The sequence below is a fragment of the Limulus polyphemus genome, unplaced genomic scaffold (genome assembly GCF_000517525.1).
Source record: "Limulus polyphemus unplaced genomic scaffold, Limulus_polyphemus-2.1.2 Scaffold807, whole genome shotgun sequence".
Lineage (NCBI taxonomy): Eukaryota > Metazoa > Arthropoda > Merostomata > Xiphosura > Limulidae > Limulus > Limulus polyphemus.
The window spans coordinates 212,100-225,428 of record NW_013666417.1 but is presented as its reverse complement, the minus strand read 5'-3'; the positions used below and the strand labels follow the sequence as shown (position 1 = coordinate 225,428).

Here is a 13,329-nt window from a genome sequence, read left to right as displayed (position 1 = left end):
ATATTTGTGTCATTGTCAATGGTCCACACTACCAGTTTTCTTACACTTAGCTAACAGCACTCTTTTTCTCTGGATGGCATGCATTATATACGACAGCAACCTTCCACTGGGACCAAACTTCTCTACCATATAGCAGGATTAACACGACCTTCTCGTGCTTTGACAAAATATAAAATTAATAAAAGCTGCATATCACTTATGGTTAAATACTTTTCGGAGACCCTTTATTTAGTAATATATACGGTTTTTTAAAGTTATGGCTAAAACGTTAAAAATTTGTGAAAGGATAGAAACTAATAGGTCTACAATTTATGATAAAATCTCATTAACTGCAGGTATTTTGTTTTTCATATTCCTCTTAATTTGTCTATTATGAATTCAAAACCAGAGGTATGTATACACACACAAAGTAGTGAGGGTCGAGTAAGTTATATTACAATGATTTTGAATACGCATGTCAGCGGGTCACAGCCGATATAAAGTCACATTGGAAAGTTATGCATCACAACTACAATTTCACGTTGTTTGAAGCTACGCAGGTAGTGTGATGTCACTTTACATTGATCGCTTTTGGGAAAGGTATGTAACACCTTAAAATATTCAAACACTCAGAACAATATAAAAAGCCTTCAGATCAGGATATGTAGAATTTATAGACAAGCATACGCGTTGTAATTAATGACACTGGGAAACAAAGGAATATGATCCAACTTCGGAAATCAGGGCCATTCAGAAAGAGACCTCCAACAAGTCGTACTCCAATCATGATAATAATACGATCCCGTATTACTGTATTGTATAACACGTAAAAAACAAAAAATGACAACTATGCAATTTTATAGTTTTATAAATGTATTATATATTATGAAATAAAAATCACACAAACATCAAATATTAACTTATATACAATAGTTTACAAAAAGGCTATAATACAAAAAATCACTCTTTCTTGGTAGATCTACCTAGGAACTATCTCTTCAAATCAAAGTAATCACTTCAAATATAGTATTTTGAAATTCAGCTTCAATTTGTAAATTCAATGTTCCAATTCACGCTATATCTACGGTTACAAAAAGCTCACTGTTCCAATGTCAACTGAACAAAACTTGTCGATATTATCAAAAATGGTTTTCATCAGTTCTCAAAAAAGTACAAGGCTTACAAAAGTTAAGATTAGTTCTTAAACATACAAAACTCTTTAGATTCGTATACAAAAAGCTAATGATAGCTTATAACAAAAACCTACGATTAATATCTAGGTTCAAAAACTCTTTCGAAATCGATACAGAAATCTATGTCTGAAATGGCCACTCAAACTAAGCTAAACCAAACTTCTAAAAACACACTCCTCTCCTACTAAACTACGAACGGAAACTTGGGACTTTTTATATATAACCCTAAAAAACCGTTACTGAGAGCGAACGTGCTAAAAACCGTTAGTTATACGTTATTGATCAGGCGATACACCTTCAGCGCTTCACAAATTAGTTCATTACAAAAATACGGCATCGTAACAAGAGTCATGTAACAGGTAAGAAGCCATGAACACAAAGGTCAGGGAAAAAGCCGTCTGTATTCCACAGGTAACAAAGCGCAAAAAAGTATGGAGGATCTCCATCTAGTAAAGCGACACAAGTAATGTGTATGCAAGCTGGTAATGCGACATAAGTCATGGGTATACAAGCTGGTAAAGACACAAGTCATGTGTATTCAGGCTGTTAAAGCAACACAAGTCATGTGTATACAAGTTGGTTGCACGACATTTCACATACCTCTAGCACTTGGAAAATGAAACAATATCTCCGCTGTTCTGTACGAAGAAATACCAGTCAATCGCCGGACACATTTTCTGTATATATTTGTGTGATTGGATTATTCAAACGGTTGTTAAGAAACCGTTGTCCTAGTACACTAGATGGATTAAGGAAAATATGCAGAGAGGAGGTTTGAACATGTACGGCCCTACGACGAAGTCTATTATAATGGATGCTACACTGCTGGACTATCGTTAGGGTATACGGTCACTAGATAGTTCATGATCGGACTATAATGATTAGTGAGACTCCAAACTCATGTCACGATAACGTAAGCAACACCGATATACATGCAATATTGAATTTAAGGTTTAAGTATTTTTCTTATATCCGGTTCCGTTGTTCACGGTTACGATGCATTTAGATTTTTTCCCAGATTATCAAGTAAAAAGAATAACTAAAGTTTCATTTTTTAAGTAACCCTCAGAAACTATGTCTTGTACTGTTCATACAAAATGTATTCAAACAAGCAAAAATGCTTTGGATTCGAATGCTGTTAATAATGTAATATGTCATTTAGACTTAACTTGTATGGTATGAATTTACTAACTTGTTTAAAGGGTTCGTTATACTTAATTTGTTTATTAATCCATGTTTTTCGCATCTCTTTTTCTCTAAACACAATTTTCACTCCATCTCTCTATGTATCTACCTTCTACAATGAAATGGGAAGGTTTAAAAATCAGCTGAGTAGCTGTTCTGTCTTTTCGAATCATCATTGATATCTATTATTAGTTAGTTATTATTATTAGTTTCGTATTAGGGAAAAAAACTACGCTGTGGGCTACCTGTGCCCTTCCCACTACGGGTATCGAAACCCGGTTTTTAGCGTTGTAAGTCCGTGGAGAGGGTTAATATCCAATTGTTTTACAAAAAAAAAATTAATCGAACTTATGTTTTCAATTACTGTTTGACTTATTCGTTATTAAGGATTATTTTATCTTTTCATCTAGTATATTATAAAATATAATGTCTCCTTTTTGTCTTGTCTATATTCTTATGGCTCTGTTGTTCAATACAAATATTCAATTACTGTTAACTAGGTAATGCTTTTCTTAATTAATATCTTAAAATTCATATTTCTAAAATCACGAAAATCCTTAGGGGAATTTAAAATTATGAATATTATTACTTAGTTGAAAATACACAAACATATTTGCAGAAATCTTAAAGAAATACAACTGGAAGCAAGTACTGATTGTCAATTACCAGAAACTGTCATCTAGGTTTGAACAGAAATATAGGTGGCTCATAATATAGTTCATAAGAATTCGAAATAATTATATTCTGAGTTGCCGTGTCCACAATGTATTTACTGCTCTAGTAAGCCTAGTTTTTATACATATTCAGATAAACAGAGAGTAATTGGTTATTGTTTAGAAGGAATATTTCTTGTCACATGCTTGTTGCTTATACTACAAGTAATTTACTCTTAGACTAGAATTATGAATTATGTCGAATCTAGTATTTGCGTTAATCAAACAAATGACAACTGCCATGCAATAAAAGTTTTTACTTTTACTTTTATTTCGTCAAAAGTAAAATATTTCATCGTACCTAAGAGGGTAATTAATCAAAATTAATGAGGAACAGAAAATTGATTTTGATCTGGGCGTTACGAGTACCTATTTTTGATTAATATAGATTGAAATGAACTATTATAAGAATTTTATAAACCTCTGTTCATGTTGAAAGACTGAAAAATGGTCGAGTAACATAATACAGGTACTTATATTTGTATTTTCTCTCTCTCTTTATGTTTCTATCTTATCTGGCTGACTATCTAGTATTTGCAACTGTATGCATGTTTTGCCTGTCTGTCTATTCCAATTTGTTGTTTTTTCTCTCATATTTGAATGCTTATATATTGTTATTTATACCTATCTGTTATTTTTCTGTCTTTATTTTTATGTGAGTGATCGTGATGCCCATTATTCTGTTGATGTCAATATTTACTATTGAAGGCCTAAAATCAATAGCATAAGCAAAGCAAAATCAGTCTCTAATATAACATAATAATAAATTTAATTATAAATAATCATTAGTGTTTTGGCAAATAATTGTTCCAAAGCAAGATTAAAGAACATGAAATCTAGAGGAAATCTATTTTATAATAAAGAACATACAGGAAAAAGCTCTAACAAGTTAGTTTAATTATGGTAGAAATTTTGTATAAAATATATCTGTGCATGCGCAAAATAGCAAAGTTTCTAAGATAAAATCATTTCGTAGAATAAATAGTTTTACTCTGGAAATCTCTAACTAAATTAAGTTAATCATACAGAACTGAGGAAATGCTTACGTTTTTCCTACTGTGAAAACTGTTACACAATTTACAATTTCCTTACGCTGAGAACATATACGCAAATGTACACACAAATTGCTATTGAGAAGAATGTCTAAACATAAATATAAGTGTCTTACTTCTGAGACACGCAATGGGAATTTTTCTCTATTCTTGTTATTCCTCCTTCTTGTTAGATGGTAAGATAAAACCTTTATGGAGATTTATTTTAAGAAGCCTGATATGGCCTGGCGGTTAGGGTGCTAGACTCGCAATTTGACAAAACTAACTGACAAGACAAAAAATTAATGTATTTCCAAATAATGACCACGCGTCCAAAATTCGTGTTTATACTGATAGGAACAGAAGATTTTGATGTAATGGGAATAACTGAAATCTGATTAAGTAATAGACAATTTTGATTTTTGTGATTTTTTGAAATATAGAGTTATTGGTTGTTTAATAGGGACAGAGTACTAAACAAAAAAGAGAAGAAGAAGTGGCCATATATGTAAAATATGAGTTATATTATGTTAAAGTTAGGTATATCAAAGCTAATAGCAATGAAGTTCAATACATTAGAGTTTTTGTTATTGGTTATAAGGGGAAACGACTTTAAGTTGGAATTTGTTAAAAATCACCAGATGAAACTGGTGAAATTAATACAAAAATCTAAGATTAAATAAAGAATTCAATTGTTAATTAGGTTATGACTATGGGATATTTCAGTTTCAAGTATACAGACTGGGAAAGTTTAGAGTCAAATCAGGAGAGGGACAGGTTTTTAGAAACTGTTCAGGATGGTTATTTTCACCAATTGGTTAGGGAACAATGCTATTTTAGATTTATTAGTAACTTATAATATGAAAATGTTTGATAGGGCGGAGATTGAGGAACTTCTGAGTGCAAATGATCATTGCTCAGTTAGATTTTATATTTTGCTGCATATGGAGAAAAGGAATAATGAAATTTTGTTTTCAAATTTCCACTAATGAAACGTGGAAAATTTTTAAAAATATGTTATTAAATATTCAATATATGGATGTGCCTTATAGAAAAAGGCTGGCTGCAAGTAAAAAACCAGGTTAGCTTACAAAGGGTACAAGGGATAAAATTAAAGAACAACATTATCAATATAAGAATTTTAATTTGACTGCAATGATGGGAGATTTGCAGAATTATAAAAGACCAAAAGAGTTGGTCAAATGGCAAAATTATGAGATCAAAAACTATATGAAAAAAAAGGTTGGCTGAAAATAAACAATTACTAGTAATGATTTCTTTAACTACGCTAAGGGTAATTAAAATGTTAGGATTAGAGTAGGGCTTTTGATGGATGATATCTGAAGGCTAATATCTGATGATTATGGGGCGGTTGGGTTATTACAACTTACTTTTTACCATGTTTTACTAATGAGCATTTAAGCAATATTCCTCATCCTGTAGCTAGATGGAAACTAGATTAAACAAAATGATCACATTAACTTTAAGTTTGTTAAAGAAGGATCAGGAAGTTTAAAGAATGATAAAGTACCTGGGCCAGATATTATTTACTCAAGGATTTTAAGGTGATTACGGATTGTCTATATAAGCCACTGCCTACTATTTTTTGAATAGTGGGCAGATGGCTAATAGTGGAAGCTGGCTAATGTCACTCATCTTTTCAAAGGAGATGATAAAAAATGACTCAGTAATTATAGGCCTATTACTCTTTCGTCAGTGGAGAGAAAAGTTTATGAAAGTCTGATGAAAGATGCTTTGGAAAGTCATTTAACAAAGTTTAAAATTTTATGGTTTTATCAGCATGGTTTCAATAGAGGAAAATCTTGTCTTAATTTTTGAGATCCTTTGAAGAGGTGTGGGTTTGGTGTATCTGGATTTTCAGAAAATATTTGTCAAGGTGTCACATGAATGGTTTATTTAACAACTTATCTGTGTAGGTATAGAGGATAGGTTGGATCATTGGATAGAAAACTGGTCGGACGGAAAAAAGCAGAATTCAGTAAAGCTTGATTCATGTCACATGTGGGGTACCACAGGGCTCAGTGTTAGGACTTTTGCTCTTGTTGATTTATATCAATGACATAGATGAAGTAATGATCAATAAAGTATTTAAATTTGCTGACGGTATTAAGGTTTTGAGTGTTGCTGGCTGTCGGGAGAATGCTGCTGCTTTATAAAAGTATTTGGATTATTTGGTGAGTGTGGCGAATAAATGGCAGATGGATTTTAATTATAATAAATGCAAGATAATGCACGTGTGATATCACAATTTACGTTATAAATATAATTTTGATGGGAATATCCTAAGCAGTGGTATGGAAGAAAAGTATCTTAATGTTCTGGTTGATTAGTCTCTTAAGCCATCTAAGCAATATACTGTTGCTAGTGGTAGGACAAATAAGATTTTCGGGTATAACTACAGAAATATTGAAATCGAGTATAAATAGATTGTAATATCACTGTATAGGTCATTGGTTAGAACACTTTTAGAGTATTATGTTCAGTCTTGGGCTTCCTACATCAGAAAGAACATTGAACTGTTAGAAAGAGCTCAGAATAGAATGATACCTGGGATAGTTAGGTTAGTTTAAGATCTCTGGAGCTGTTTCTTTTGAAAAAAAGAAGAAGCAATGGGGATCTGATTCAGGTGTTTAAGATTGTAAAGGGAACTGATAACTTTGATCCACCATCTTTTTTTCGTATTTAATGGTGAGATGGCAAGACGTGAAGACACAAATATAACTTTTGGCAGAGTAGGAGTCATCTTCAATTAAGAGAGCTTTATTTTTCTAACAGGGTGGTTGGCCTTAGGAATGGATTGCTTTCAGATGCAGTTAATTTAGGAGAAGGCTTGATAAATATTTGAATCACGAGGACAAACTTTGAGGGTTTTACTTTTATTTTAGGATTTAGTATAGCAGTTAGGATGGCCTAGATGGACCAACAGGCTTTTTGTTGTCATTAACTCACATATATATTTATATATGCTAATTTCGTAATACTGGCATCAGACGTTTGAGAATTAGGTTAAACAAAAGCAATACAATGGACTATTTGTGCTGTGCCCACCACGGGTATCGAAACTCTATTTTGAGCGTCATAATTCCAAATATTTACAGCTGAGCCACTGGCGGGGCAAATTTGGGAAATATTGAAAATAATCAATATTAGACTCATAAAGCGGATGTAAAGTAACGGCTTCTACTAGATATTAAAAACTAACAGTTAATGACAATAAACCAATGGCAAATAATTAATTTTAATGCCAACTTATCAAAACAGATCATATTAAGCCACTTAAGTTGATATACATATTTAAGCAATTGTAGTCGATTTTAACTGTCACATGTTAAAAAACTACTCAATTTATTTCATGAGGTATTTCTACGTATAGTTTAACACAGCACGCAAACTTAACTATTTCCTCGTTAGACCTCTAATTAAGTTTCGTTCTCTGCTTCATTATATAAAAAACAACAACATCGACTGAATATTCCCTAGGTACAGTCATAGCACTGAGTTCCTTGTCAGGACTCACTGAGCTATTTAAAAATAAACATTCTCGTGCCACGTACAGATGTTGGTCTGATCTATATAGTACGATGACGTCATCTATCAGTCAGGTAACATTGCACTGAATATATTCACCTGGCGGACGGCGCTATTTACTCAGGTCTTTGTTTACAGTTTTGCTATATTTGTTTTGTTTTTTGTAAATGCTACCTTATTACTGCTAACGTAACGTTTTCACAGTAACCGGACTATGGTCAAACAGATATAAAACATTGTTTGCAAGCAGAGTGGGCTTACAAAGCTAAAATCCCGGATTCGTTCACTTGCGGTGGACAGGGAACAGTAAACTCAAGTGTGACTTTACACAAAATATACAATTAGAAAGTAACATATAGAGCTACAGAATGAAAAATGGTGGGACATCTTGAAACGAACTCGAAAAATGAAGATTTTTGGTTGTTTTCCAAGAAAATTACATTCACAGTGAAAATTGTGTAGTTCTGTGGTTATACCATTAAACCTTCAATATTATAACGAAACATATAAAATACTATCTATATTTCTAAACTGGGATTAACTTCTAGATCATGCTATTACTATTGTTCTGTAGAAAGTAATACTTGATAATTGTTGAATAGATTTTTTTTGTGAAGTTAAACAATTCAATATGGAGAGAATTAAAATATCTTTGGATTATAAGTATTCCTAGAGAAATGCAACTAAAACATTTACTTCTTAAACATATCTATTTTATGATCTTCTTGTCATAGAGCGTTGTTATTTTCATATTTCACATGGTTACGATCTGAACAAGTAGAGGAGTTGATCCATGCTTGTTGTTTCCAGATGTCTTATTTAACTCACAGTGATGGATGAGGTACCCATAGAAGCATGAGCTTGCTAGGGTTTGGAAACTTTCCAGGTGTTTCAAACAGTTTAATAAATAGAAAACGTAAAAAAGTAAAAATAAACAAAATATCTAACTGTGTTTAATGCCTTACAGAACAAATGCGCCATCTTCTGACATTCAACGGAGATTGAAAACTTGATGCCTGTAAAGATTAGACTCTAAGACTGACAGGTGAAGACAACCCCCTCCCCCCCCCTACCACACACACACCAGTAGAAAGCCTCTTATTTTAGCAAGAGCACCCCTGGCTTCACCTCGCCCACAGTATTTTGAAGATTCTGAATGAGGTCGTATGTTTTAGCCCTACCACGCTTTTCTCTTCTGGAACGGTTTCCCCTATCAACCCTGTAATGTTCGAGTCTTGTTAAACTTACGTTCTCTCAAGCTTTGCTTTGTTTATGCACCATAGATAAGAGCTTTATTTTATTTAGTTCACATCAGGTGACGTGAAACGTATTTAAGTTGAAGAAATTACATCCAACATAAAACGAATCTTAACAACATATTGGAAAATGCAATATTTAACACATCTTTTTGATTCTTTTGAAATTTAAAAGACATATTAAATATCCATGCTTAAATAAATAATTTCACACTAATTAAACAAATGTTTACTGTACTTCCTGCTATGTCAATTCCGTTTATTTTGGCTGATCAATGAAAGCAGAACGCTTTTAAAAGAAAAAGACAATTAACGATGTTAAGCGTTGATTTATATATCTAAAATGTGTTTCCCGAAGTACCAGTGCTTTAATAGTAAATATAATTATCATCAACATAAAATACTTATAACAATATATAGTTTCCTTTTTAAATGTTATGTGGTGTCATAAATTATCAAAATTTCAAAAATAAATCAAAACTAGTTTTGGAACTCATATTATTTAAAATTAGAATGAATTTATTTTTACATTCTAACCATTATACTTCCAAAAAATTGAAACATTAGCATTTCTCTTGATATACCAAAAACATTTTTTATACATTAAATAAACCAAACTAATATGAAGGTTGACTACTGTCTAGATTTTACGTAATATGTATTTTAATTTATTTAAGATGAAAAAAAAACTCTTTATTTAATACCAGCACATTTGCTTTCAGAAATATGATGTATTAACATACATATAAAATTCACACATATACAACTAAAATATATATATATATACATTTGTTTATTACTTAAACCCTTAGTCTTTAAAGCTTCGTAGTTATACAGTGTCCATGATTTATTCACAAATGTTGTAGTGTTGGCTGTTTATAGAGGCTTTATTTCTATATTTCCATTATTAAATTAAGCAATTATTAACTCAATGTATTTTTATGCTATTTTTACACTTTGCAATTATAATTGGTATATAGGCTGTATTAACCATGATGTTAGAGTAAAAGGCCATAACTTCTGAGGATATTTATTTTCTTTTTAGTAAACTGTATTAGAATGAATTATATGTTTTTTTAGTATCATTGGCAATCAGGATTTTTATATAACAACTTTGAAGTAAAACAGTTTGTTGCTTTTAAACTTTATTAACATTTAAACTGTTTAGTTATTATTGAAATAATATTCTATCGGTTTAAGGGAATGCCTCATTTTATGTTGTGGATGGTTGTTTCTACGAATACTGGCATAAAAGTACTAATTATTTTTTGAAATGTTCCACCATAAATTTTATTTTACGATGTAGTAATTAATCATAACTGAATATTTATCTAAATAAAAGTCTCTCTCCAGCAAATAGAAAACATCTTCAATACAATTTAGTCCCTCTTCTTTTACGTAAGTATATTTATTCAAAATTAAGTGCTACTTAAAAAAGAAAGTTCCGAATCATCCACCACTAAATAAACATAACAAGTCCGTAGCTATCACAGCCTTTCAATTTTTTAAGATAGAATGGGCATTTTGAAGTTGTTTCAAGCGTTTCCTAAAAGTAAATTTTAATAGGTCATTTATTTTAATATAATGAAAATGTGTAAAAAAAGCAATATAAATATTCGTTATATTTTAGTAACCTAGTGATGAATTATTGAACAACTTTCAATAGTAATTAAAATACTTCATCGATATTCTTTATTAACCCATTCTTATTATAATTTGTTGAGTAACACAGCCATTTGGTGTCAAATGATTTAATTTTAAAGGTTCTATGGATAATGTAGTGGTAGCTATACACATTGAAAACTGAAAATAAAATCTTAAATTTTTGTTTGCAAAATAAAAGATAGTTTTTATACCCTTTTCATGAAATTTTTATATCTTAATTTCAGATAACTTCATTAATTTAATATTGGCTTTTTCGCTACCTTCAGTAATAATAACAATAACCTTTTCATTTTTCAAATGTTATTCAAGAAATAAATATTGTATTTTTACAGACATTTTTTTTTCAGGACCTTATTCGAAACCGAAAGCAGTCTGCTCGAAATTATTCCCAGGTATGTGCGAATGTATATTGTGAGTGGAACGTCTTTCAAATGGATAAACTGATGAACCTTCGACGATGACCGATTTGCTCGAAAGCAGTCCCTGATGTTTAATAATAGAGAGCAGAACATCCTTCTAGCGAATTAACCCATGAACCCAAGATGATACATTCCAATTGATCTCATTTAGACAAATTTGGTAATATCCTCATTGAAGTAGCATGAAGATGGAGGGTCAACAATAACTTCTCACCAATCACTTACGTTACAATGTGTATTCAAGTCTCAACAATATAATCATGCTGATTTCGCAGGTGGATATTTATTTCTCCTCATTAACTTAATTGGTGACGCTTGAATAGTGTATTCAACTACAAACATTTTAATCGTGCTGAATTTCAATGGTGGATATTAATAGTAACTGCCTTTACGTCTAACTGGTGTTATTTCAGTTATGAAATATTACTGATTTTAAAGGTGGAGATCCACAATCGGTTTCTCAACAAAATCACTGGTGTCAGATAAAAAATATATCTTATTGAACAACTGAATCAAACTTTGCCAGCCGAGGCTTAACTTTTTTCTCTCATCGACATCTCTGGTGTTAGTTGAACAACTTATTCATTTTGATTTAAGTTGTGAAGGTACAACCGTGTTTTTACTATTCAGCTCACTAGTGTTATTTCAACAATATGTTCAAATTAAACAATGTAATCATACCGGTATTACAAATCTTACTTGGTTAATGAATGTTTACTGGTATCAATTTATCAGTTAAACTGGTAAATGCTGATTTTTAGTTTTCTGCTAATTCAAATGTTGAATGGTCGACAATTATATGATCCCAACATTTAAAACGCCACATCGTCGTCACTGATTAATTAAGTCTAGAATAATCCTTGAGGAGGAGCAATTGGAACCAAACGTTATGCTCATGCTATAACACCAAGTTTAGTAAATAGATCTCAGCGTTATTCGATATACCGTGGAAATAACACAAGCAAATATACTGTCTCCATGCGTGATGCTGAATATGACAATCAAACATAACCAACAGCTTAATCGATTAAGAAAAGCAAAAACATTAACAATTATGAAACAGCAAATACTCTAACTGTGTCGAGGTAAATTAATCAACTTTTCTTTGTGTGACATATATGAGAGCCAGTAAAGTTTCCCATATGAGAATAGCACCTTACTTAGTCCTAATATTTTTTTAAAGAAAAGAAACGTACTCTGAACTCAGTGTTGTTTTGAGATAATGTATCGTGGAAAAATTAACAACCAGGATAGCTGATGCTTCAAAATAGGACTTTGTTATTTCCTCTAATCAAAGAACAATCAGAAATTGGAAATCAACCACTATTCTAGTTATTGAAGACTATTTAATGTAATATTCATGTGGAGAGATGAATACTTGGAATGTTTGTCACCAAAATGTAACTTCGTAAAAGATATCTTTTATCTTCCTTAGTATTTCTTTTTTCTCCAGAAAGTTAACTGATAATTTTCACATCAACACATGAATGTAAGTATGATGTGTTAATTATTATAAATTATTTTCTGAATAACGAAAAGATATCCCAGAATTGTATTTATTTGTCGAGAAACCTAATGTATTTCATTGTAATATTATAGGTAAAATAGTAATAAGATTTAATGTTTCAAATGTAACTGGTCAACAAACGTGTACACTCGATAGTGGGTATTAAAGTAGCACTTGTTCGACAAAGTAAGCTCCTTATAGGAGTTCAGTACAAACTTTTTGTTTGGCTATGGAAATATCATGTAGGAATAAATAAAATATAAAGTGTTCCTAAGTGAAATTAACTCTTAATTTTCGCTTTTAACTGCACAATTCTTGAAACTTGCATGCCGACAAAAATAAAATGATCTTACATAAAAGTAATGCAGATATTCTATTTCGAAAATAGGGTAAACATATATATTCAAATGAATAAGAAGAGTAAAGACCTCTTGTAAAAATCGGTATAATCGACTAATGGCAAGAAAATAAGATCAGTAAGACTAGCACAATAGAAAAAAAAATGGAGATAATTTCGAATTTCTCTTAATCTGAACACTATTTATTGAGCTAAACTTTTCAGTTGTTTTAAAACTGATACCTAGATAAAGGAGTATCACTTTTTGTGCATTTAGGGCTTTTTGCTTTTAATCGCTAGTCTCTTTTAACTATCCTACTAGAAAAAACTTCTATGAAAGCTACAAACTTTAATTTAGACAACAAAGTTTGTAAACAAGTTAAACTAGAAAATAGAGTATTACAACATATATTAAGATGTTATTAGAATTAACTGAAAATGTAATGACAGGAATGAAAACCGGTTCACATTCGAACTTGGCTTTAGATGTTTTAC

The 13,329-nt window shown here is 31.2% G+C and overlaps 1 protein-coding gene across 1 annotated transcript in view; it reads left to right on the top strand.

The window, feature by feature from the left end:
- LOC106460639 (octopamine receptor beta-2R-like) overlaps positions 1–12,484 on the top strand; it is a 61,138-nt gene extending 48,654 nt beyond the window's left edge. The window contains exon 2 of the mRNA XM_022387408.1: positions 10,919–12,484. The gene's annotated coding sequence lies outside the window, so the exon portion shown is untranslated. The remainder of the gene's footprint in view (positions 1–10,918) is intronic.
- Positions 12,485–13,329: the final 845 nt, after the last annotated feature.